At 43.9% G+C, this 24,072-nt stretch overlaps 1 protein-coding gene across 1 annotated transcript in view; it reads left to right on the forward strand.

The window, feature by feature from the left end:
* Nucleotides 1-24,072, forward strand: part of SLCO3A1 (solute carrier organic anion transporter family member 3A1) — a 490,895-nt gene that overhangs the window by 443,448 nt on the left and 23,375 nt on the right. The gene's annotated exons all lie outside the window — the stretch shown is intronic.

Consider the following 24,072-nt stretch of genomic DNA (forward strand, 5'->3'; position numbering starts at 1 on the left):
TCATCTATTGGGGGTCTGATTGCATCCTGGTAGTGCATTAGTTTTTTGGCCTGGGCAGTTCACCACTGCTTTATCCTGCTGTGAGTATCTTTAATTGTGGAGTACATTTAGTCTTCTTTTTGTTGTTTTTCTATATGTATAGAGTAGTGTAGGGACCTATAAGTATGAGGAACCGTGACATGGTTTGTAGGCTACCGTTATTTTGGCCATAATATCGACTAATACCTCATATATTGTGTATTTATTTTTCTGCACATGACATTTTGTACGGGGTGCAGCCAGGCCCCTTCATGTATGGACTTGTACGATGGAGTCCCCATCCCTATATGGTGCATAATAGTACCGGGCTGCCCACTTGGTCGAATAGTATGGGTGTGTAATAGGCTGCTTACTAGGTTACTATGCACCAGTAAGCAGTGCTTTTTTTGCGGCGGTATGTGCCGTTATGGCGTACCATAAAATCTGAAGAGCGCTGATGGCCAGCACCTCTGGCTCTGTCCACATGGCTAATTTGTAAACTATACAAATTAGCCATGTGTGGAGCGGAGGCACAAGCAAAGCAGCTACTTGAGCTGCAGGATCTGCCTGACCTCAGGAGGGGTGGTCCCGGACCTACGGAAGCTGTGATTGGCTGAGCGGTGTTCGTCAGCCAATTACAGCCACTGTAATGTTTCAGAGATTGAAAATGGCTGAAACATTGAAATCCAGCCATGATCAGTGCAGCTATAGCACTAATCATTGGCTGGAGCTGGGTGACCTCTGCTTCACTCACCCCCAGCTCTGATTGGAGAGACCGGCCTTGTGACTGATCTCTCCAATCACTGTGGATCTGGGGCCGGTGACCGCTCCCCTCAGCTGCACTCTGTCCGTGGAAGCTGAGAATAGTGATCCCTGCAAGTGCTGCATCAGTAAGTTATAGCCGTCGCTGCGCCCCCTCTCCATCTGTGGTCCCCCTCCATCTGCCGCTGCTCTCCTGATCAGCCACTGCCCCCTTCATCTGCCTCCCCCCTCCATCTGCCACCGCTCTCCCCATTAGCCGCTGCCCCCTCCATCTGCCACCTCTCTCCCCCATCAGCCGCTGCCCCCTCCATCTGCCACCTCTCTCCCCATCAGCTGCTGCCCCCTCCATTTGCCACCACTCTCCCCATCAGCCACTGCTTCCTCCATCTGCCATCGCTCTCCCCCATCAGCCGCTGCCCTCGCCATTTGCCACTGCTCTCGCCATCAGCCGCTGCCCCCTCCATCTGCCACCGCTCTCCCCCATCAGCCACTGCCTCCTCCATCTGCCTCCCCCACTCCATCAGCCACTGCCTCCTCCATCTGCCTGCCCCCGCTCTATCAGCCGCTGCCCCCTCCATCTGCCACCGCTCTCCCCATCAGCCGCTGCCCCTTCCATCTGCCTCCCTCGTCTATCAGCTGCTGCCCCTACCATCTGCCACCACTCTCCCCATCAGCCGCTGCCCCCTCCATCTGCCACCGCTCTCCCCATCAGCTGCTGCCCCCTCCATCTGCCACCGCTCTCCCCATCAGCTGCTGCCCCCTCCATCTGTTTCCCCCCTCCATCAGCCGCTGCCCCCTCCATCTGCCACAGCTCTCCCCATCAGCCACTGCTCCCCTCCATCTGCCACCACTCTCCCCATCAGCTGCTGCCCCCTCCATCTGCCACTGCACTCCCCCATCTGCCGCTGCCCCCTCCATCTGCCACCGCTCTCCCCATCAGCCGCTGCCCCCTCCATCTGCCTCCCCCCTCCATCAGCCGCTGCCCCCTCCATCTGCCACCGCACTCTCCATCAGCCACTGCTCCCATCCGTCTGCCACCGCTCTCCCCATCAGCTGATGCCCCCTCCATCTGCCACCGCTCTCCCCCATCTGCCGCTGCCCCCTCCATCTGCCACCGCTCTCCCCATCAGCCGCTGTCCCCTCCATCTGCCTCCCCCCCTCCATCAGCCGCTGCCCCCTCCCCTCCATCAGCCGCTGCCCCCTCCATCTGCCACCGCTCCCCTCCTTGATTGAAATTAGCGTACAGACTACAAAACTGAATAATGAAAAACAGGGCCGCACCATCCATTGGACAAGTTGACCAGTTTGCTCAGGCGGCACTATATTCAGGGGGGCAGCAATGCGGCCGGGGGGTGGAGCTGTATGGGTACTGCCGTTTTCTGCCGCTCAGTGCCTCAACAAGTAAACTGCACAGGATCTCCCAGCCACCCGACAGCACCCCCTCCCAGCTCCTCAATCTCGGCCGCTGGCTCTGACAGATCCTCCCCGCCCCTCAATCTCAGCCGCCGGCGCCTGACAGCACCCCCCGCTCCTCGTCTCAGAGATGCGTACCAGCAAAGCGCTGCCTGTAAGTGTGAATGGCGCCCTATGCAAGCCACTAGTGAGCAATTTTATCATCCAGCGATCACCCCCTCCATGTTTTGGGGTTTGGCTGCATCCTGGTAGTGCATTAGTTTTTTGGGCAGGGCAGTTCACAACTGCTTTATCCTACTGTGAGTATCTTTAATTGTGGAGGATATTTAGTCCTCTTTTTGTTGTTTTTCTATGTGTATAGATTTTTGGTACTTAAAGAAGAAGAGGAGCCAAGAATCATCGCAGTTTTCTTAGGTTCCAGGATCAGTGAACAGTCCACCCTACTGACCTTATAAATAATTCTTGTTTTTAAGTCAGGCGGTGGATTGATGTTTTTTTTTATGTTTTGTTACGTCACGTTATGTCACGGCAGAGGGAGATAACATGAGCAAGAATGAGCTTTATTGATGTAGTTGTGGTCCCATTGAAGGTATGATTACCCTCCATTATTGAATAATGGTTTAGTTCCTACTGGGACGGTTCACAGGGAACAGGTAGTGGACACCACCGTTTTAATTTGGCGGAGTGGTGTGACTAGGAATTTTTAACTTGTGCTGCTAATTGAGGGCCATTCAGGATCTCCTCAGTTGCCAATGTTGTTAGTAATATTTCTGGGCAATTTTGAATTTAGATGGGGTTTTTTGTTTTGTATTATGGTACTGTAATAAAGGCTGCTGTGGCCATATATTTCCATGTCACTCAACATTATGTTTTTAATTTGTCTTTGCTGAAAACATTTAAAACATTTACAATACCCTTGTAAAATAACTATTGAAAAGTGATCTGTGCAGAGCAGTAAGTATTAACCTAACATTACGATTAGCGGCCAGGGTGAAAATTTTAATATTTTAGGCTTTTTTAATAGAGAATTTTTAAAATTTTCCATATGACTATCACCATAATGTAATAATAATATATTTAAACTAAACAATATGTAATGGCACATTCTCTTTATCACTGACTGAGCTTACTTAGTAGTAGGTGGTGGTCTATAGTGTCAAATACAGAAGAGAGATTCCGAAGAATAGGTAAAGAATAGTTTCCGTTACATTTAGCTGTCAGGACACTATTTCAGCCTTTAGAACAGGTCCACTTTCTGTACACTGTGATTTTATTTCCAATATAAAATGTAATAAGAGTGAAGTTTTCTTCTTTGACTTTTTCACAAAGATAGCATTTTTGTTGATTCAGTCCATAACACCAAATTCATTTTTTGCTGTCAGTGCTAAAGCTACATGTGCTGTAACTTTCTGTATGCTTTCTGTATGCTCGCAATACAATTCTATCACAAAGACTGCATATGTCTCCAAAAAAGTAGAATACGTGCATACTAAGATCATATCACATGAAGTTGACACAGTCAAGCAAGTGTGCTTTTTGCCAAAATTGTGTGTAAATTGTATATTTAAAAAAAAAAAATGTAGCTAATTCCTTATAGTGTGTACACAGCAGAGTTTTTGCCAAGGAGCCTGTATTGGTGGAGTGGAGACAAATAAACAATCGCCAGGCAGAGTTCAATTACGGTACAGGAGGCGAGGGTGCAGAATCAAAGGAACATCCTTATTAATGGACAGGAAATATGTATAAGTCAACAATGACAAATGGTATGGCAACAGTATGGTTGAAAAGCACTGCAGGTTCAAGCTTTACCAAACGGTTTAGTTTACGGCTACACTACGATAAATACCTAACTGGCCTCTGCTATTCGGACTGCGATCTGACTACTGAGGCCTACACTAGCCCCTAACAGATGTGCACACCTATCAAGAACTCATGGTACCGTTGGGGTACGTCCACTCCCTGGGTGCTCGATTTTGTGATAGTCAGGTGGTTCATTGGTGTGCACTCTCCTTCCAGGGCAGAGGGAACTTCTCCTCCTCCGCAGACCTGGAGTTTCTTGACTCTTCTGGATGTTATCTCTTCTCCTCTTGGGGAACGCTGACCTCAGGTACTGACTCGACAGATTCTAGAAGTCTGACAGAATTCGGTTTGCAGTATGGCACCACCCTTCTCTCTCTTCTTGAACAGACTCTCTGCTTGCGTCCCCTCTCTCTCAACTTATGCTACCCAACTTCTGTTCACGTGCTAAACTTTTCTCCTGCTGTTTCTCTTCTTCCCGCACATTTTGGGCAGGGTTAATCCAACTGTACAGTTCAGAGAGTAGCACCGACTCTGCTGGCTAGTGCACAAACAGAACACAGGGGAGCACTGTCTCTGAAAGTCATAGCATACATATCTGTTCGTAGAGGCGACACCCCCTACATTAGGATGCAGTAAGACCTCATGACCTTGTTCCTCATACTTAAGTAAAATGTAGGCAAAAATATTTCAGTGGGATGGCATTTAATACAACATGTTTTCTGTCTGAAAGAACTGGAATCAGACAGGATGAACCTCCGTATAGCTGTGCATGAATTTCAAGGCATATTGGGGTTTAGTGACCTACCTGCAGGTAGCATGTCATGGCTTTGTACAAGGTTGTGAGGAGCCGTAATAAGCTTGTGTGCATGAGATCTTACATAAATATATTAGATTCACAGAAGCTGGAGGAAAACCATTACATTGAGTGATATTGCTTAAGTACACACATTTTATATATTTCTGCAGTGGCAATTCAACTTCTATGGGCTGTTAGCAATACTAAATCCATGAGCCTAGGAACTTTATCATTTTTCATCTTCACTGCTCACTAGGAAATTTTCTTTTAATATTAACTGTGAACCACATGCTATAACACACCATAAGCCTTATACAGCAAGTGAGCATAAGAAAACCGCAGTACAATGCTGCAATGGAGTATAGAGACAAAATGATCTTGTAGTTTTTCCATCAGGGTCATAACCATACAAGAAAAGGATTTTGGATTCCTTGGAAAACTAAGGGGTACTTTGCACGTTGCGACATCGCTACTGCGATATTGTTGGGGTCAAATCGAAAGTGACGCACATCCGGCGCTGGTAACGATGTCGCAACGTGTAAAGCCTAGATGCGCCGATAAACGATCGCAAAAGCGTCGTAAATCAGTGATCTGTGTAGCATCGGTCATTTTCATAATGTCGCACCAATAGGAGATACGATGTTGTTCCTCATTCCTGCGGCAGCACAAATCGCTGTGTGTGAAGCCGCAGGTGTGAGGAACATCTCCTTACATGCCTCCACCGGCTATGCGGAAGGAAGGAGGTGGGCGGGATGTTTACGTCCCACTCATCTCCGCCCCTCCGCTTCTATTGGCCGCCTGCCGTGTGATGTTACTGTGACGCCGCATGACCCGCCCCCTTAGGAAGGAGGCGTGTCTCCGGCCAGAGCGACGTCGCAGGGCAGGTAAGTCCGTGTGAAGCTGCCGTAGCGATAATGTTCGCTACGGCAGCTATCGCAAGATATCGCATGTGCGACGGGGGCGGGTACTATCGCGCTCGGCATCGCTAGCATCGGCTAGTGATGTCGCAGCGTGCAAAGTACCCCTAAGAGGCTTGGCAAGGCCAAGACTACAGCCCGAAACTTATTTTATTCTGGTCAGTTTTGGATATTTAATATACTCAATCTAGAATTGAGGAAATATATTTCTCTACTGACAGCAATGGGATCAGCATTAATTTAGGGTCTCATTTTGCACATACATATTTTCACAGATAGTACACATACCAATTAAAGCCTATGATGCTATTGACATGTCCATGGTTTTTTGCTGACCGTGTGTTCACAAACAGATCAGAGACTTGTCCAGTTTGGTAGGCGTCATGGATGTAACTTACTCATTCAAGTCTATGGGTTCCTGAAAATCAGGGACCACACATGGATGTCATTAGTGTGTTGTCTGTGATTAACATGGTAATTTATAGGGAAAGTTTTGTCATTTATTTATTATTTTATATGTTAAAATCACTGATGTTAAAAATACACTGACCAAACACTGCCGAAAATTAGTGATGAGTGAGCACTACCATGCTCAGGTGCTCGGAACTTATAACAAGCATTTGGACTCTCGGGTGGGCGCGGCTTGATTACCTGAATATAATGGAAGTCAATGGGGGAGATTTCCCTGAAAAATGCTCAAGTCCCCCATTGACGTCCATTATACTCGGGTACTCAACTCACGCCCATCCGAGCATCAAGCTGGATGTTACGGGTACCGAGCACCTGAGCATGGTAGTACTCACTCCTCATTAATGAAAATCAGAACACTGATGATACTTGTACTGTATTTTACATACATGAAGAATTACTAATGTCTGAATATGGCCATATCGTCTAGAACAGTCATGGTGAACCTTTCACAAGCCGAGTGCCCAAACTGTAGCTCTAAACCCAATTTTTGTTCCGAAGTGCCAATATGGCAATTTAACCAATTCTATTATGTAAATAATTGATTTTAAACTACCTTTGCAGTTTTCTCTTCTCTTCAGCAGGGGGGCATCAAACTCATAATGTGCTTACCACACATTGAAGCTCAGCCAGTTGGATTGATCTTTCTGGAAAAAAAATTGCAAAATATTAGACAGACGGACAGACAGATTTTAGCATGGAATGCAATTAGATGTGACCCTGTAATCCACATCTACATTTCAAAGTCTGAACATCTCGAAATCCCATAAAAACATACGAGTTGCTCTCCTCCCCCTTTGTTACATAGTTATGTCCTCTTTCCTGGGCCACTTCCTGCTAAACATGTCTCCCATCCTGATAAATATTTCCTACATTCTGGTATATTTGTCCCCATCATGGCCCCATCCCGGCATGTTCCCCCATCCCGGCATGTTCCCCACTCTGGCATGTTCCCCTTCCTAGTAAATGTACCCCATTCTGATAAATATACCCCATCCTGATAAATGTTCCCCTTCCTGGTAAATGTTCCCTTTCCTAATAAATGTCCTCCATCATGGTAAATGTACCCATGTTCTCCTATCCCGGCATGTTCCCCCATCCTTGCATGTATCTCATCCTGGTAAATGTACCTCATCCTGGTAAGTGTACCCCTTCCTGGTAACTGTCCCTTTTCCAAGCATGTTCCCTCATACTGGCATGTTCTCCCATCCTGGCATGTTCTCCCATCCTGGCAAATGTTCCCCCATCCTGGCATGTAGCCCCATCCTAATAAATGTTCCCCCATCCTGGCATGTTCCACGATCCTGGCATGTCTCCCCATCTTGGAATTTCCCCCCCATCCTGGTAAATGTATCCAATCCTGGCATATCTGCCCATCCTGGCATGTCTCCCCATTCTGGCATGTTTCCCCATCCTGGTAAATGTACCCCATCCTGGCATATAGCCCAATCCTAGCAAATGTTCCCCCATCCTGGAATGTTCCACCATCCTGACATGTCCCCCCCCATCCTGGCATGTCTCCTCATCTTGGCATGTTCCCCCAATCCTGGCACATTCCCCCATCCTGGTACATGTACCCCATCCTGGCATGTTCCCCCATCCTAGTAAATGTAGCCCATCCTGGCATGTCTGCCCATACTGGCATGTCTCCCCATTCAGGCATGTTTCCCCATCCTGGTAAATGTACCCCATCCTGGCACATAGCCCAATCCTAGTAAATGTTCCCCCATCCTGGCATGTTCCACCATCCTGGTACATGTATCCCATCCTGGTAAATGTAGCCTATCCTGGCATGTCTGCCCATACTGGCATGTCTCCCCATTCTGGCATGTTTCCCCATCTGGTAAATGTACCCCATCCTGGCATGGTACCCCCATCCTGGCATGTTCCCCCAATCCCGGTATGTTCCCCTATCTTGACATGGTCCCCCCATCCTGGCATGGTCTCCCCGTCCTGGCACAGCCGAACACAGTTTAAAAAAAAAAAAACAAAAACACTCACCTTCCACTGCCGCGCGCCGCTGGGCCCTCAGTTCCCACACGGTCACAAGACGCCATTACGCCGGCGCCACTTACTGACACTCCCGATGTCTCCTAGGCAACAGGCCTGTGAACTAGGAGAGGAGTGTCATAGTGAGGAGAAATGTCTCCTCCACTCAACACAACTTTGAACCGCTAGCGTGATCGCGCCAGCAGTTCAAAGCTAATGGATGAGGCGACAGCTCGCGTACTGACAGAGAGGGCTCTGCGTGCCCTGTCTGGCACGCATGCCGTAGGTTCGCCATCACTGGTCTAGAACTATATCTTATTATGTTAGTAAAAATAACACCGTAATACATATTATTGCTGTGTTTGTGTCACATTGTCTCTTTATCTGTTATTACCGTGGTATTGCTGTTAAGATAGAAAATATAAAAATGATGGATATAGCAGCTATTGTAACTGTCAGGAGTGAAAATCGAATACAAAAAATAGCCTCCTCACAGCTATCAATGTATTATTATCATGTTTGTTATATGTGATAGCATGGGAAAGGAAAATTAATGTTTACTGTATCAATTTGAAATAAACATTGATTCATGTAATCACCAATAATATTATTAAATACAGTAACAACTGAAATTAGTGAAATTAACGATGGTACTTGTCAAGTGGTGTGATATAATAGTCAGCAGGTAACTAGCCTGTTCCTCATACTAATATGTTGTATAAGTAAAAATTGTCAAGCAGGAGGGTCTGAGTGACTTTGACAAGGGTCAGTCTGTGATGGCTCAATGACTACGTAAGAGCCATGGTGGGCTTTTTGATATATTCCTAATATGCAGGGGTTTAAAGCCACGTAAGCTAATTAAAAGATGGCCAACAGGTAAACTGGTGACAGGTTCATGTGCACCCAAGACGTATCACCCATAGGCATCCAATTCAGCATGATGTGAATTGTTCAATACTAGTGAAGAGCGGACTCGCAGATAACCGAGATGGCTGATCCCGGTGATCTTGTTTCTAAAATCCGGTTCCGGGCCTTATTCCGGTCCTGATATAAGGCTATGGGGACCAGGCAAAGCGCCGGGCTTGTCACATCTAATGAATGCACCAATCCCGCGTGGCTGCAGGTTGCTATTTTTAGGCTGGACCTCCCCAGCCTGAGAATACCAGCCTCCAGCTGTCGGCCTTTATCTTGGCTGGGTATCAAAATTGGGGTGAGACTGCATGACATTTTTTAAATTATTTAGTTATATAATTAAAAAAAGGGCACATGCCAATTTTTTTTGATCATTTATTTAAATATTGTAAATTAAAAAGTAGCCGCATGAGGTTCCTCCAATTCTGATACACAGCCAAGATACTCGCACAGCTGGGGGCTGCAGCCTGTAGCCATGGGCTTTATTTGTGCTGGGTATCATAATACAGGGGGACCCAATGCCAAATATTTTATTTATTTATTTTATACAATGATACTGACCGCAGACGGCGCCTGTGATTGGTTGCAGTCAGATGCTGTCACACAGTCTGGGGGTGCATCTGACTGCAACCAATCACAGAAGCCAGGATGGCTGGTGGGCAAGGAAAGCAGTGCATATGGATGAGCAATAACTACTAGCCCAGGATGTTTAGGGTAGGCTGCAGGAGCAGTGTACAGCTGCGCCGGAGCCTTGGCAAGTATGAAGTGCTTAATTCACGTTTTTTTTACTTTTCCTTTTTTTTTTTAATTTCCCCATTGTCGGATCTGGATCAAGACCCGGAATCCCTTTGAACCGCGCGTATCCAGACTTTCACAGTCTGGGTCTGCTCATCTCTATTCAGTATTCATACAAACAGAATTTGTTTGTTGTTTTTAACGGCCTTCAGCTTGATCTCGAGCCATGGTGACTTGATGGTTGAATGTTCTGTAGGAAAATTGGTCTTGTACAAGCGCCTAGATAGGTCCATCACGGTTTTACAGAATATGGAGCCAAAATATACAGTAACACCTGTATATTAACACATGAGGCTTAGACAATAGTGATGGGCGAACCCCCGGATGTTCGTGTTCAGGAGACTCGCCCGAACTTTTTGTAAAGTTCGAGTTCGGGTTCTGAGATAACGCGAACTTGCATCAAAACCCTGAACTTGGACTTTACAGTTATAGAATGAGGCGGGGGGCTGTAAAATAAAGAATATAGTTAATAATAAACATTGTCATAATACTTACCGCTTCCACGACGTGTCCTCCAGACTCGCTCAGCCGCTGTCTCCCGGCCGCTTCTGCTTCCGGGTCCAATCATTAACTTCCGGTGATATTCACTGCACTGCTTGTCACTCGGCTGTCTTCGGCTGTTTTCGGCTGTGTTCGCGGTGATGTCAGTGTTCACCCGAGTCCATGAGCCATGGACTCGATTGAACTTTGACTGTCACTGTGTGAGTCTCGCATCAGTATCACCCGCCACAGCGCACAGTCTCCTGACATGTTATACAATTTTGACATGCTATGCAATGGTTGGCTACAAAACAGACCCACCGCAATCACAGAAGGTTGTTTCAATTCTGTTTGTTATTGGTGGCAAATAAACCTCTACAAAAAGAAACTGCATTTTTAGGGGAAAAAAAAGGAATGTAAAAACTTGATCCAAGAGTCGTGAAAAGGTTGTAAACAAAAAGAAAAATTGCCTTGATTTCCAAAGCCCAGTGTGATAATAAGGAACCGTTTAGATGTCTACTATGGGGCCACCTCTCTTCTGTGAACTATGTGCTATTAATGAATGGGAAAAAAATTAAATCAACCCCCAATCTGTTACAATGAAAAGAAAATCTTATATCAGACAGAGCTAATCACACATAATGATGATCATTTTCTAATCATTGTTAACAATCGTCATATCATTTACACTTGATGATCGCTTGTTTTCATTCATTGAGTTAAAAATCAAAGTTTATGAAATGGACCCATTGATCTTCCTTGGTTTTGTCTCTGGCTGTCACCTATTGAACTAATCAAAGTGAACTGGAGAGAGGAGACAATTGAAAGCTGCCGCCGCAGAGCACGGTGCCGCAGAGTATGTTTCTATAAGATTGAAAAGAATTACTGTCCCTGTGGGAAACATTGCAAGATAAACAGTGGCGGCTCTACAGCTCAGACACAGTGACAGCTACAGAAATGCACATCCTCTGGGTACGGGGACTGCACTGACTTCTAAAGAGAATCAATGGCGGTACTCTTTAAAAGGTTAGAGCTCCTCTGGGAAGATTGATTCTCTGGTTAGGAGCCTCTGTTCTAAGAGGAATAGTGTTTCAAATATGATGCTGGTTTTAGCTTAGGGAAAAAACTTACCATGTATTACTGAAACGTGTCAGATCATGATGACAAACAGATCAGGGGCATTTCAAGAGCAAGATAATGATGATAAATATGGCACCTTGGCTTCATTTGTTTCTAGGTTAATGGAAAGATGCCATAAAGGAGCCAAATAAAAAGCATTGGACGTGTATTGTTTCAGAAAATGATGTAATCCTTAAGGCCGCTTTACACACTACGACGTATCTAATGATATGTCGTCGAGGTCACGTAATTTGTGACGCACATCCGGCCTCGTTAGCGACGTCGTTGCGTGTAACACCTACGAGTGAGTGTTAATGATCAGAAATACTCACCTAATCGTTGACACGTCGTTCATTTTCAAAACATCGTTGCTCCTCGTTCCTGAGGCACCACACACCGCTACGTGTGACACCCCGCGAATGACGAACAACAACGTACCTGTGTCTTGCCGGCAACAAAGTGGGTGTGTCATTAATGCAGCTGGTCTCCGCCCCTCCGCTTCTATTGGCGGGCCGCTGTGTAACGTCGCTGTGACGGCGTACGAACCTTCCCCTTAAAAAAGAGGTTGTTCGCCGCCTACAGCGACATCACTAGGAAGGTAACTACATGTTACGCGTCCTAGCGATATTGTGCGCTACGGGCAGCGATTTGCCCATGATGCACAAATGACGCGGGTGGGTGCTGCGTGTAAGGCCTCTTTCACACGCACGTGCCTCCGGTATGTGCTAAGTTATGCCACCGGAAGCTCCATCTGCGCACGTGCCAACTTCGGGAGTGATTATTTGAAGTTTGCACCGCCGACATTTTCAGGATGGTGCCCGCAGCCACAGCACAGCACAGCACCCTTGGCCTGAGGTCCCATCACAGCACAGCTCCAGCACATCACCCACAGCTCTAGCACTGTGTCCACAGCTCCAGCACAGCACCCGTAACATCGCTCTATTCCATCACTGCCCCTGCCTATTGTAATCCCACCCCACCACCACTGCTGCCCCCTCCCAGTAAAACACCACCAGATTCTAAGACGGACCCTATTTTTTCTTCCTTCTTTCCCTCTAAATTTGGGATGCATCTTATAAACCAAACAATGCAGTACATTATTTGAGCAGAAATAGTTGGGTTGCCCATTAGCAGAGATCATATTAGCTATATTCAAATTACCAACAATAACCTCTTTATGGCAAATATTTCCCAAAGGAGAAGTGCATTCACCCACGATCAATGCTCTAAATGTGCTTAAACTAGAATATTTCAGAGAAAACCTGTTATTGTTCTAAATAGAGAACGGACGGACGGTATACAGCTTGTCTCTGGCACTGCAATAGTTAAGTCTATGTAATGCTAGACTGCTACATCATACAAGATCGCTATCATTAACTAAGGTCTAGACTGATTTGCTTTCAAGTCTCTAGGGAAGAAGGATGATTACATGGGCGTTGAGGTCTGACACACTCCCCCATTCCGATTGAAAGCCTCTGCAAATCTCCTCTTATGAAAAATTGTGTATACCTGCCCACATGATATTTCAAACCACATTAACTGTGCTGATTCAATAGAGATTTCCAATGACAAAGACTTGTCAGGGCTACAAAGCTCTCCCATGCTGACATTTCACTCAGGATTTCAATGGCTCACATTGGATTCACTGCATGCCGTGTTGTGTTTCATTGCTGTTATTATTATGGCACTTACGAAATTCACAACACTCCAGTTTTAAGAGAGACAAAGGTGAAGGAAGATCATGTGTCAGAGCTTTCAGAAAATGCTTGGAGTGCACATTACGGAGAGTGTTACTACATTGCCGGCATGGATGGGCTGCGAGGAATCTATTCAAACGTTTGATGCTAAATACCTGCATTTTATCTTACACCAAGAGAACATGCATTTCTGTGGATTTCTCATTTTTTTGCTCTTCACAATGAAAGTTGACGACTTTATGTCTTGTATAAATGAATGTGCAGAATTCTAAATGTGTAGCTCTACCAACTCTTAAAAAAGGTAGCCATTTTTAGGTTATATGGTTTCCTATTGAAGGTGGCTCTTGGTCTACATTGACTTTGCAAAGAACCGCTAATAGGTGGCTATGGAAATCAGTATTATACTATTTGGATGTGACTTCATGTAGCATATTTTTCCCTTTAGACATTGTTAGGGTATGTGCACATGAGGAGTAGCAGTATTTTGGACACAGCGTAGCATCGCTGTGTCCAAAATGCTGCATTGTACAATAAAAGAAGTGTGGATGGAATTTATAAAAATCTCCTGCCCACTGGACTTCTTTTCTATGTGGCGTAAAATGACCTGTGGCGTGTCTTTCCGAGCCGCAGAATGTGAATTTATGCTTGCGGAAATGCAAGTTTTCTCGGCGGGATAACACCGCGAAAATACGCTGCAAGCACAATCCTGATCGTGAGCGTTGACACTGCATTTTCCTGCTGACAACACAAGCGTCTCCATAAGAGGAATGACACTATATCTGAAATGCAGTGTCTCCTGATTGTGTGCACTTACCCTTAAGGTAGATGCTCACGATCCAGGCACACTGCGTTCTAGTTGCACTGTTATCCCTTTTGCGGAGCAGCAGCAGTTTTGTTGACAGGAGAGCAGTGCAGTCTGTGAAGAAAGTTGTGCCAACAAATTTAGAAGGAGAACCCATAATACTTATAAATTAGTAAGTGCCACCAAATCATGTCCCCAACACATTTGTTAAAATATAAATAAAGTGTCCATGACCTTTAAGCTAGTGTACCCCATAGGTACATAGGGCAGTAGTCATGGGTGACATCTACGTTTCTTGTGCCCCGTCACGTTGCATGAAAGAAAAGATCCTGAATGGGATGACTTGTGTTAAGGAGACGCTACACATTTGCAGGCCACATGATACTGATGGCTTCCTTAGCCAGGACCAGATGTTGTACAACTCAGCAAGGGAGACCATCAATTCTTTAAAAACAGTATTTTAATAAACAGCCATTTGCCAACAACAATATACAATAGATAACAGGTACCCAACTTCTTGTATGTTTCATTTCAATACTGAGCATCTCTAAACACAGTGTCTTTATTTCTTCACACTGACTTGTTCCTGCCTCCATTTATCCCACTTGTTTCACCACCATAAAACTTAGTATAACAGTACAGTCTATGAAAGTCATATCCTCCACCCTTGGTTCTGCATCTTTTCTGCCTCCTAGAGGACTGATTTGCCAATGTGGCTAGACATAGCTTCTAGTTTCCTGTCCCTTAAGGAACTCCTGCTGGGGCACTCACTTTGTCTCAGAAATCTGTTTTGTCCAGGCCTGTTATGTTCAGGAGTTATAAACTCGGGGCCGTGCTGCTAGGTGCCTTTCCCAGGAGCCATCTCCTGTTGTTCACTTTGTCCTTTGGTTAGTCTTCTGACCCATCTCCAATATTCACTCCTCTCAGTTAACTTTCTATTCCCAGGATCTTGCTATCCTCTGCCTTGGTCGCTTCTCATCCTAGGGTCACCCACGTCATGTGGCATCAGATTAACCAGACCGTAGGTCTGTCTCTCTGAGACACTGGGCCCTATGTAACATTCTAACAGGAAACTGTCACTGTCCCTTTAGCCTAGTCCGTTCAACTCTGGGCAAGTCCCAAACATTAATTCTATCTTGCCCTACTATGTGGCAAAATACATTCAACACAATAGCATGTTAAGGTCCAGTCACACTAAGCAACTTACCAGCGATCCCAACAACGATAGGGATCGCTGGTAAGTTGCTAGGAGGTTGCTGGTGAGATGTCACACTGCGACGCTCCAGCGATCCCACCAGCAACCTGACCTGGCAGGGATCGCTGGAGCGTCGCTACACAAGTTGCTGGTGAGCTCACCAGCAACCAGTGACCAGCCCCCAGCGCCGCGTGGAAGATGCTGCGCTTGGTAACTAAGGTAAATATCGGGTAACCAACCCGATATTTACCTTGGTTACCATCGCACGGAGCTACACGTGCAGAGAGCAGGGAGCAGCGCACACTGCTTAGCGCTGGCTCCTTGCTCTCCTAGTTACAGCACACATGGGGTTAATTTCCCGATGTGTGCTGTAGTTACATGTGCACAGAGCAGGGAGCAGCGCACACTGAGCGCTGGCTCCTTGCTCTCCTAGTTACAGCACACATCGGGTTAATTACCCGATGTGTGCTGCAGCTAAATGTGCACAGAGCAGGGAGCAGCGCACAATGCTTAGCGCTGGCTCCTTGCTCTCATAGTTACAGCACACATCGGGTTAATTAACCCGATGTGTGCTGCAGCTACATGTGCACAGAGCAGGAGCCGGCACTGACAGTGAGAGCGGAGGAGGCTGGTAACAAAGGTAAATATCGGGTAACCAAGGACAGGGCTTCTTGGTTACCCGATGTTTACATTGGTTACCAGCCTCCGCAGAAGCCGGCTCTTGCTGCATGCACATTTAGTTGTTGCTGTCTCGCTGTCACACACAGCGATCTGTGCTTCACAGCGGGACAGCAACAACTAAAAAATGGCCCAGGACATTCAGCAACAACCAACGACCTCACAGCAGGGGCCAGGTTGTTGCTGGATGTCACACACAGCAACATCGCTAGCAACGTCACAAAAGTTGTTCGTTAGCAGCGATGTTGCTAGCGATGTTGCTTAGTGTGACGGGGCCTTTACAATCCATGTTGCATATCATTAACATTTATCACATCACACAACAATAACAACAATGTCTTCAAAGAGGGGAATGTAGGCAACATGTCCATCTCCTTACACCTTTGCTCCCTTTCTTGCATCAATCTTTACTGATACTCAAAAAATAAAGAGAGAAGCAGATGTCATATATAAGAGACTCAGTTCTCTGTGAGCTTCCTAAAAAGTTTAAAGCTCCACTCCAGCAGTTTTTTTATTTCACTGCGGGAGTGGTGCTTTATATGTAAGTACCCTGCTCCCCTGTTTCATAATCACCTGCTGCCATCTCCACCTGTTTCCAACATTGCTCCCATCTGTCTTCGGAAAATTGTGATCTGCCTGGCGCTCCCGTATTTCATGGGGCAAGCCGAAGGTCACAAGTCAATACAACTCTATGAGGGCCTCATTCGGGCTTTCATAGAGTTTCATTGAGCTCTTGTGACATAACTTCTGACTTCCAAGCAGTCAGAAGTTGTGGACACAAGATGGCGTTGAGGGAACAGAGTGGCACCAAATAATGATGAAGCAGAAGGAGGGTGAGTTTACAATCACGGAGCAGGGGATTTCGATTTAAAGAGCCAATCCAGTGCTTAAAAAAATATATTCTAAAGTGATGCTTTAATTTGTCAGCAATGCCTTTTCACTTCACATTAAAGGGTGATGTGTCTAATCGTGTGGTGGGAGCAGCTGTATTCTAGATTAGAGCATGGATTGTACCTATATGTTCCAGGCTATAAAGTAGAATATGACCCACTCACATCTGCATGAGTAGAAACCTCTAGACCTCATTCAGACTTCAGTGATTTTTGTCATACTGTATAAAAACATTGACCAATTTTCATCAGTGTTTGGTCAACGTAATGGTTTTTACCATCAGTGATTTTCTGATCTGTTTTAAAAAAACAAAAATTGCAAAGCTTCTCCTATACATTATAATGTTAAAAAAGGTCAGAGTATGGATTGTGCACAGATGGCAATGTGTGTTGCCAGTGGTTTTTCACACCAAGACTTGTATGGTTATTGTCTATGTGATTTTTTTTTTTTTTGCAGACACACAGCCTACAACAACTCCATAGATAGTAATGGGCTGATATTCTATCTTACAAAAAGATGGTTAGAGCTCATATAATGAAAAAGTTGTAGGTAGGTAAGTAAAACATGCTGCAAACTAAGGGGTACTTTGCACGCTGCGACATCGCTACTGTGATATCGTCGGGGTCAAATCAAAAGTGACGCACATCCGGCACCGGTAACGACATCGCACCGTGTAAAGCCTAGATGCACTGATAAACGATTGCAAAAGCGTCGAAAATCGGTGATCTGTGTAGCGTCGGTCATTTTCATAATGTCGCACCAATAGGAGATACGATGTTGTTCGTCGTTCCTGCGGCAGCACACATCGCTGTGTGTGAAACCGCAGGAGCGAGGAACATCTCCTACGGCAGCTAACACAAGATATCGCATGTGCGACGGGGGCGGGTACTATCGCGCTCGGCATCGCTAGCCGATACTAGCGATGTCGCAACATGCAAAGTTCCCCTAAGAATGCTTTAAAAGAATAAAAATGTTATTAGTTTTTTTTTTTTTCAATTAACAAAATGCAAATGAATGAACAAGAGAGAAATATAAATCAAATTATTATTTATAGTGACTGCACTTCTTCAAAACAACAGCAATTCTTCTAGGTGCACTTGTATGAAGTCAGAGATTTTGTACTTTTAGACAGGTATGTGAGCAACCAGTTATACAAAATATGTGATGATGATCATCATTTTCATATATAGTGTGAAACAGTCATTAATTAAAGCAGAATAAACTGTGTAAGAGGCAAAAGATATTTATACCGATACAAAAGGTAATTATACTGCATTAGCAATGTCTTTCCCAGGCAACAATTACAAAAGCAGACTGGGGTGCTGTTCAAGTACCTTTTAAAGAAAAAACAAGAAACTGTCAACATTAAGAATTGCAGATGCAGTGGTCACCCAAGGAAACTCTGAGCGGTGTTATCACATTCCGCTCTTCCCCATCACAAGACACCCCCCCCCCCGGGCTCCATGACCTCTGCGATCTGTTGATGTCAGGTCAACTTCCAGTTGACCTTATATTACTGCGGCCAGCCCCAGTCTCTGTGAGTGACTGATCTGTGGGTGATGTTTCACCGCCTGTCACAGCCCAGCATCAAAGCCTAGCATGTCTCCTGCTTTCAGCACTCTGCAGTGAAGGAGAGCACAGGTGAGATGCTGAGCTGTGACACTGGGCTGTGACGAGCGGTGAAACTTTGCTTTCAGGTCAGTCACTCAGCAAGAATGAGGCCGGCCACAGTGATGTCAGGTCAACTGGAAGTTGATGTGACATCACCAGATCCCAGAGGTCACGGAGCCTGGGGGGGTCACGCGATGGGTAAGAGCGGACCGTGATAGCGCCGGTCAGAGGCTGAATTGGCAGCACAAGGTATTTACAAAAAGCCTTCCCTATCAGTTTTACAGAGATGTGGTCACAACTGCAAAATAGTGAACCACCTCTTTAAGCTTACTTTTCTTCAAAATTGGAGAGTCCGGCAGTGCCATCAGCTCAGAATGGGCAGCAACCATTGGGACCCAGCTACAGCCAAATATTGATCATAGAAGTCTAGCTAGAAGTGGTGTTTATGGAAAAATTTTAGCCTTAAAGACATATCTTTGACATTGAAACCTGGACAAGTTTTGTACAAAAACATAATTAATGGGGTATAAAAAAATGTCTGCAAGTTCTCCAGACTAATTCAAAATGTGAAATATTTAGTAACAGAAGGCATTTTGTTCGCATAAGGGCAGGGGAGTAGAATAATAATGAGTGAGGAGTTTCCTTGCAGGTTTGGGGCAGTATTTCAGCAAATGGATTTGGGGATTTGGTTCACTGCTAAGGGAGCACATGCAATATTATTAGGGAGATGTCTGATTTACTAAAAAAAAAAAAATGCTCAGCTGCAGAACAACCAGAAACACACACTCAACATCATTAAGAACTATCTTCAGTATAAAGAAGAATTAAGTTCTGGAAGTGATAATAGGACCCCCACTGTGCCCAGAGGTCAACATCATCTGTTTGTGTGGCCTTACATGAAGAGACAGAAGGATTTGCACAAGCCAATATCCACAGAGGATCTGTGACTAGTTCTGCAACATGGTTGAGACAACCTCTCTGCTACGTTTCTTCAAACTTTAAAAAACTGTGTACAAATGCACTTAGAAGAAGTGATGCTGCTTTGAAGGCAAAGGAAGGTCGCACCAAATATTAACTTGATTTACATTTCTACTTTGTTCATTCACTTTGCATCTTTTTAATTGATGAAAAAATAAACTAAAACTTCTAATTTTGAAAACATTCTTACTTTGCAGCATTTTTTCCCACACCTGCCTAACGGTTTTCCAAAGTACTGTTTGTGAATAATGAATGTTTGAATGAGGCCTAAGAGTTCAGGTGCTTGGAATTTATCCTCTCTTAAATTTCTGCATTAAAATTAGTAACATTGATTGGAGAATCCATGCATATTTTACATGTGGAAAAGCTGTGAATTTAATCCTTTACTCTGCAAACTGTGAAATTTTAAACCTATAGAAAAGTGGAGCCATGTATTCACACAGATGGTAAGCTAAAAGATATATACTTTATTAAACATCAATAGAATAAATTCATACAGAATAAAAGTGCATGGTGCAGACTACGAACTAGCTAAGGTGCCAGAAAAAATGCCAAAATTCTAAGATGGAGGAAATTGCCTCCAATCGGGTGTGCACCCAAACAGTGCTTCACCTTTGATACCAGAAACAATTCATTGGTTATAGGAACATCTTGCACAAAGGTACATCTCTGCACTCACCCATAGTATACCCAGTTGGCAAAAGGCACCACTGTAACCCCAACGCGTGTTTCACATGAGCTTCCTTGGGTTTCACTGTGAAATTTGCAGCGGGATGAACAGAATTATTTGACATGCTGCTTATCTGAAATCTGCAAAACCAGTCTGTTCCACACGCTGTTTGACTTGAGTTTTTTATTTTAAAAATCGCTGTACTTTTATTACATTTTCAAAAAACACAGCAAAAAAAATGAATCACAGTAGCATCGTGTGAACACGCCCTAATACTTCAGATTGTTTCAGCAGCATGTGGACGATTGTGTAAAATCTCATCCACAATGCTGATATTAATTGTGGATAATCTCTCTGACTTTATATTTCCCTTTTTGAAGTTCATGAAATGTGAAAAATAATGAGACTTTTTATCCTATAAGAATATTAGGTCCTAAAAAAACTTAAATACCAAACTTGCTTATTTGTGGAGTTACAAAAATCATCCAGTTCCCAAAGATAATGACTCACTTTATTTCCCAGTGACACCATTAGCTGATGTTAACAATGCTGCTAAATTCCAAAACTTATTATGCAGCTCCAGACGTAATTATCTCTGAGTTGTGCAGCAGTCACTTTTAAAATCCAAGTAATGATTTTTGAAGAGGTTACAGTACCACCCTGATTGGCAGCGAAGTGTCGCTGAGGGGTCCAGTAATTAAAGAATGGCGCTAATAATCAATGCTCTCCTGCTACGGAGTATCATTCACCTGTTTTGTGGTCTATTATTATGAAGCTAGACAAATAGAGGATAGATATAACTTAAATGATGTAAACTGTAATAACCTGGGACCACCTATGATGGATTACCAAATGTTTCAAACATATAAATAGTTTTTAGTATCATAACATATATTAATAGTCTGTAAAATAGTCTTATTGGATTCCATTCTGCTCAATGATGTTACAGTGTAGCTTTAGCGTTATTCACAGTCCTTTCACTCTACAGAGAAGCTCCTGTTTCTCTACTTTGCAAAAAAAAAAAAATACATTAAAGAGAACCTGTCGGTCCAATATGCAACCAGAGAAGTTCTGGGTGTATATTGCTAATCCCTGCCTAACCGTCCCTGTATACACTAGCATAAATAAAGAGATCTTTAGAAAAGTATTTCTAAAGATCCTTTATGATATGCTAATGAGCATGGGGACTAGTCGCAAAGGCCTTATTTCCCCCAACTAGTCTGCCTGTGGACTTGCTAACATGCTACTCCATGCCAAGCATCATCGGCATAGACGCCCATACCTGTGTCCGCTGTCACCGTCTCGGACGCCGGGTTTAAGGTCAGAGCGCTTGATCACGAGTTCCATCAATTCCGGTCTTGCGCAATATGAAGCCGGGTGTACATGTTCTGCCTTAAGAGAGGTCTAGTACCAAAGACAACTTGTATTACTTGTCCATAGAAGAGGTGACAATTGTATAATATAGGAGGTCTCTTTACCTCATTGAGTCATTGAATGAACATGCATCCTGTGGATAGATGACAATTGTAGCTATGGTTGCACACCTTTTAAGGGATCTTCCCATCTCCAAGATCCTATCCCAATATGTTGTATGTGTAATAATAATAATATTAGCAAATACCTCCAATTAGAAATGTAGTATATTTCTGATTCACTTGCCTCATGTTCAGCGCAATGCAGGACCTTAGGTATCCATGGTTACGACCACGCATATAGTCACAGTTAGTTGCTTGTGGTTGTAACAATGGATATCTAAGATCCTGCAATGAACTGAACATGAGGTAAGTGACATAGTGAATCAGGAGAACTATACTACATTTCTAATTGGAGGTATTTACTATTAATATTATGATTACACCTGCTACATATTGGGATAGGATCTTGGAGATGGGAATAACCCTGTAACTACTTTGTAAGTAACTCCATTCTGTGAGTTTTTTGCAGCACTGATTAAGAAGCGATGGCATATGCTGTGCTATAATTTCTAATAGTGGAGGAAAGTCCTGTACTTGCAGGTGGTAAATCAATAACATAATGAGGGAGACATGCATCTATTTAGGAGCCATCTACCGGATAATCAACCAGTAATTAACAAACCGGTCCACATTGGTGAATTTGGAGAATAGGCATCCTTTACTGCTATTTTTTAATAGAATAATGTAAATGGGTCAGCTTTACTAGAGTCTTAAAGTTTTCAAGATGGTAAAAAAATTCTCAAGGCAACAAGGTTTAAACCATCATAAATGTATTAGATTATATATAAAATATAGTATATATAAATTATCTTAGAATTTTCTGCTGAACTCATCATGTTCAATGACATTGAGCAACAATCTATCTATATGATGGGTCTCCCTTAATGGCACATATGAGGGAGAATGAAAGATGGATGGTTAGATTTAAACTGCTGATTCTTTTCTTCTCTTGGAGATAACTTGTTACCACAGGCTAGGAGAATACATGGAGTCTTTGCCAAACATTCGTGCGTATGTGAAGACATTAATGATAGCTGCCAGCTGTCTGTTTGGCCTTCAAGCATCTAAGGTGTATGATCAGCCGATTAATTTCACACCTTTTTTTGTAATGAACATTTAACTTCATAATACAAAATGAGAAAGTCTAAATTTTTTACCTTATGAACACTAAATTAATATAACATACATCACAATAATGCTGGATGTCAACACTCTATCAGAAACCAAGAAGGCAAATTCACTTTTTCTAAAGTTTTACTATAATCTCAAGAATCTGTGAGACAAATATCAGTGATAAATATCCCTCTAAGCCGCGTATCAACGGCTACTATTATTTTCCTGACTCTTCTATTCTTTGTGCCATACAATGATATCCTTGCTTCAGTAGTACCATGGTAACATTACAGTCATGCTGTGTAGTAGCTGATAAATTTGATCAAAAAGATTCACGTGACCCTACTGCAGTGGCCACATTGGTAGTCAGTGACCATCGAACCAGAGCCCTGCGAACCCCCAACTTCCGATATACCTGTTGCCTCTTATGACTACAATGTGTATCTCACAGGCCCTATTAGAAGTGCGGGGAATGCTGCAGGTAGCAAAAGGCTTACAGTGCTCTGGTCCAGCAGCCATGGACTACCAACTGGGTCCCTAGACCATAGTTGTCCAAATCCTTTTGCTCAACTCCTGTAGCTGGTGCTAGTTGTTTAATGCTGACTTAATATAAACTACTTATACATTGATGGCCTATCCTGACCGACCTGCTGTTCTCAGTGCCGGTGGCAGAAATAATCAGTTCCAGAGCTGCCCCGTCAGCTGATAGTAGCTACAGATGGCTGCAGCAACTATCAGAAGACAGGGTCACTCTGGAACTGAGCATTTCCGTCTGCCTGCTGCTGGTGCCGGAACCAAGAATACCTGATTGGTGGGCGTACGAGGTGTTGGACCTCGGCCAGTCAGATATTAATGACCTATCTTATCAATGTTAAAGTAGTTGCCAAATTCTTTAATGCCAAATTCATATGACGCTTTGGTAACACTGCTGCCAAATGACAGATTTTTTGCCCCAAAAAGTTCAAGTTAAAATGAAGTTTACTTACAGGTTTTATATTAAATTTTTAAATTATCTACTATCTGATCTTTATCACTCATACCGATCCCAATACACCAGAGACTATGCTCTACTAAATCTGGAAGTCCCATAAAAATTAGATGAAGTGGAGATGATCGTTCTTCAACTTCTCTGTACTTCTTGGTGCAAAATTCATTGTGGATAGCACCTTCTCAAATGCAAAGAGTCAACTGTAGGACAAAGTCCTTATCAAACTTAGCATGTAATATCCTGTATGTTGTTTTTCTACAGAAATGCTGCAGATACGCTGCAGAAAATCCAATTAATAATATGTGTAGTTACTCCTTAAATCCAATAAATGAGCACTATGTTTTGCATTCTGTGAGTTTTTTAATTTCTTCTATGACCAAACCTTATATTCGCATACTATCTAGTCCCATTTTGTTTCCTATTAACGTCTTATGTGTTATGTCTTATGTACTATATAGTCTTACGGCCAACTTCCTTCTATGTATTGTTGCAGATTGCCTTCATG

The sequence above is a fragment of the Anomaloglossus baeobatrachus genome, chromosome 4 (genome assembly GCF_048569485.1).
Source record: "Anomaloglossus baeobatrachus isolate aAnoBae1 chromosome 4, aAnoBae1.hap1, whole genome shotgun sequence".
In the NCBI taxonomy this organism is placed as follows: Eukaryota; Metazoa; Chordata; class Amphibia; order Anura; family Aromobatidae; genus Anomaloglossus; species Anomaloglossus baeobatrachus.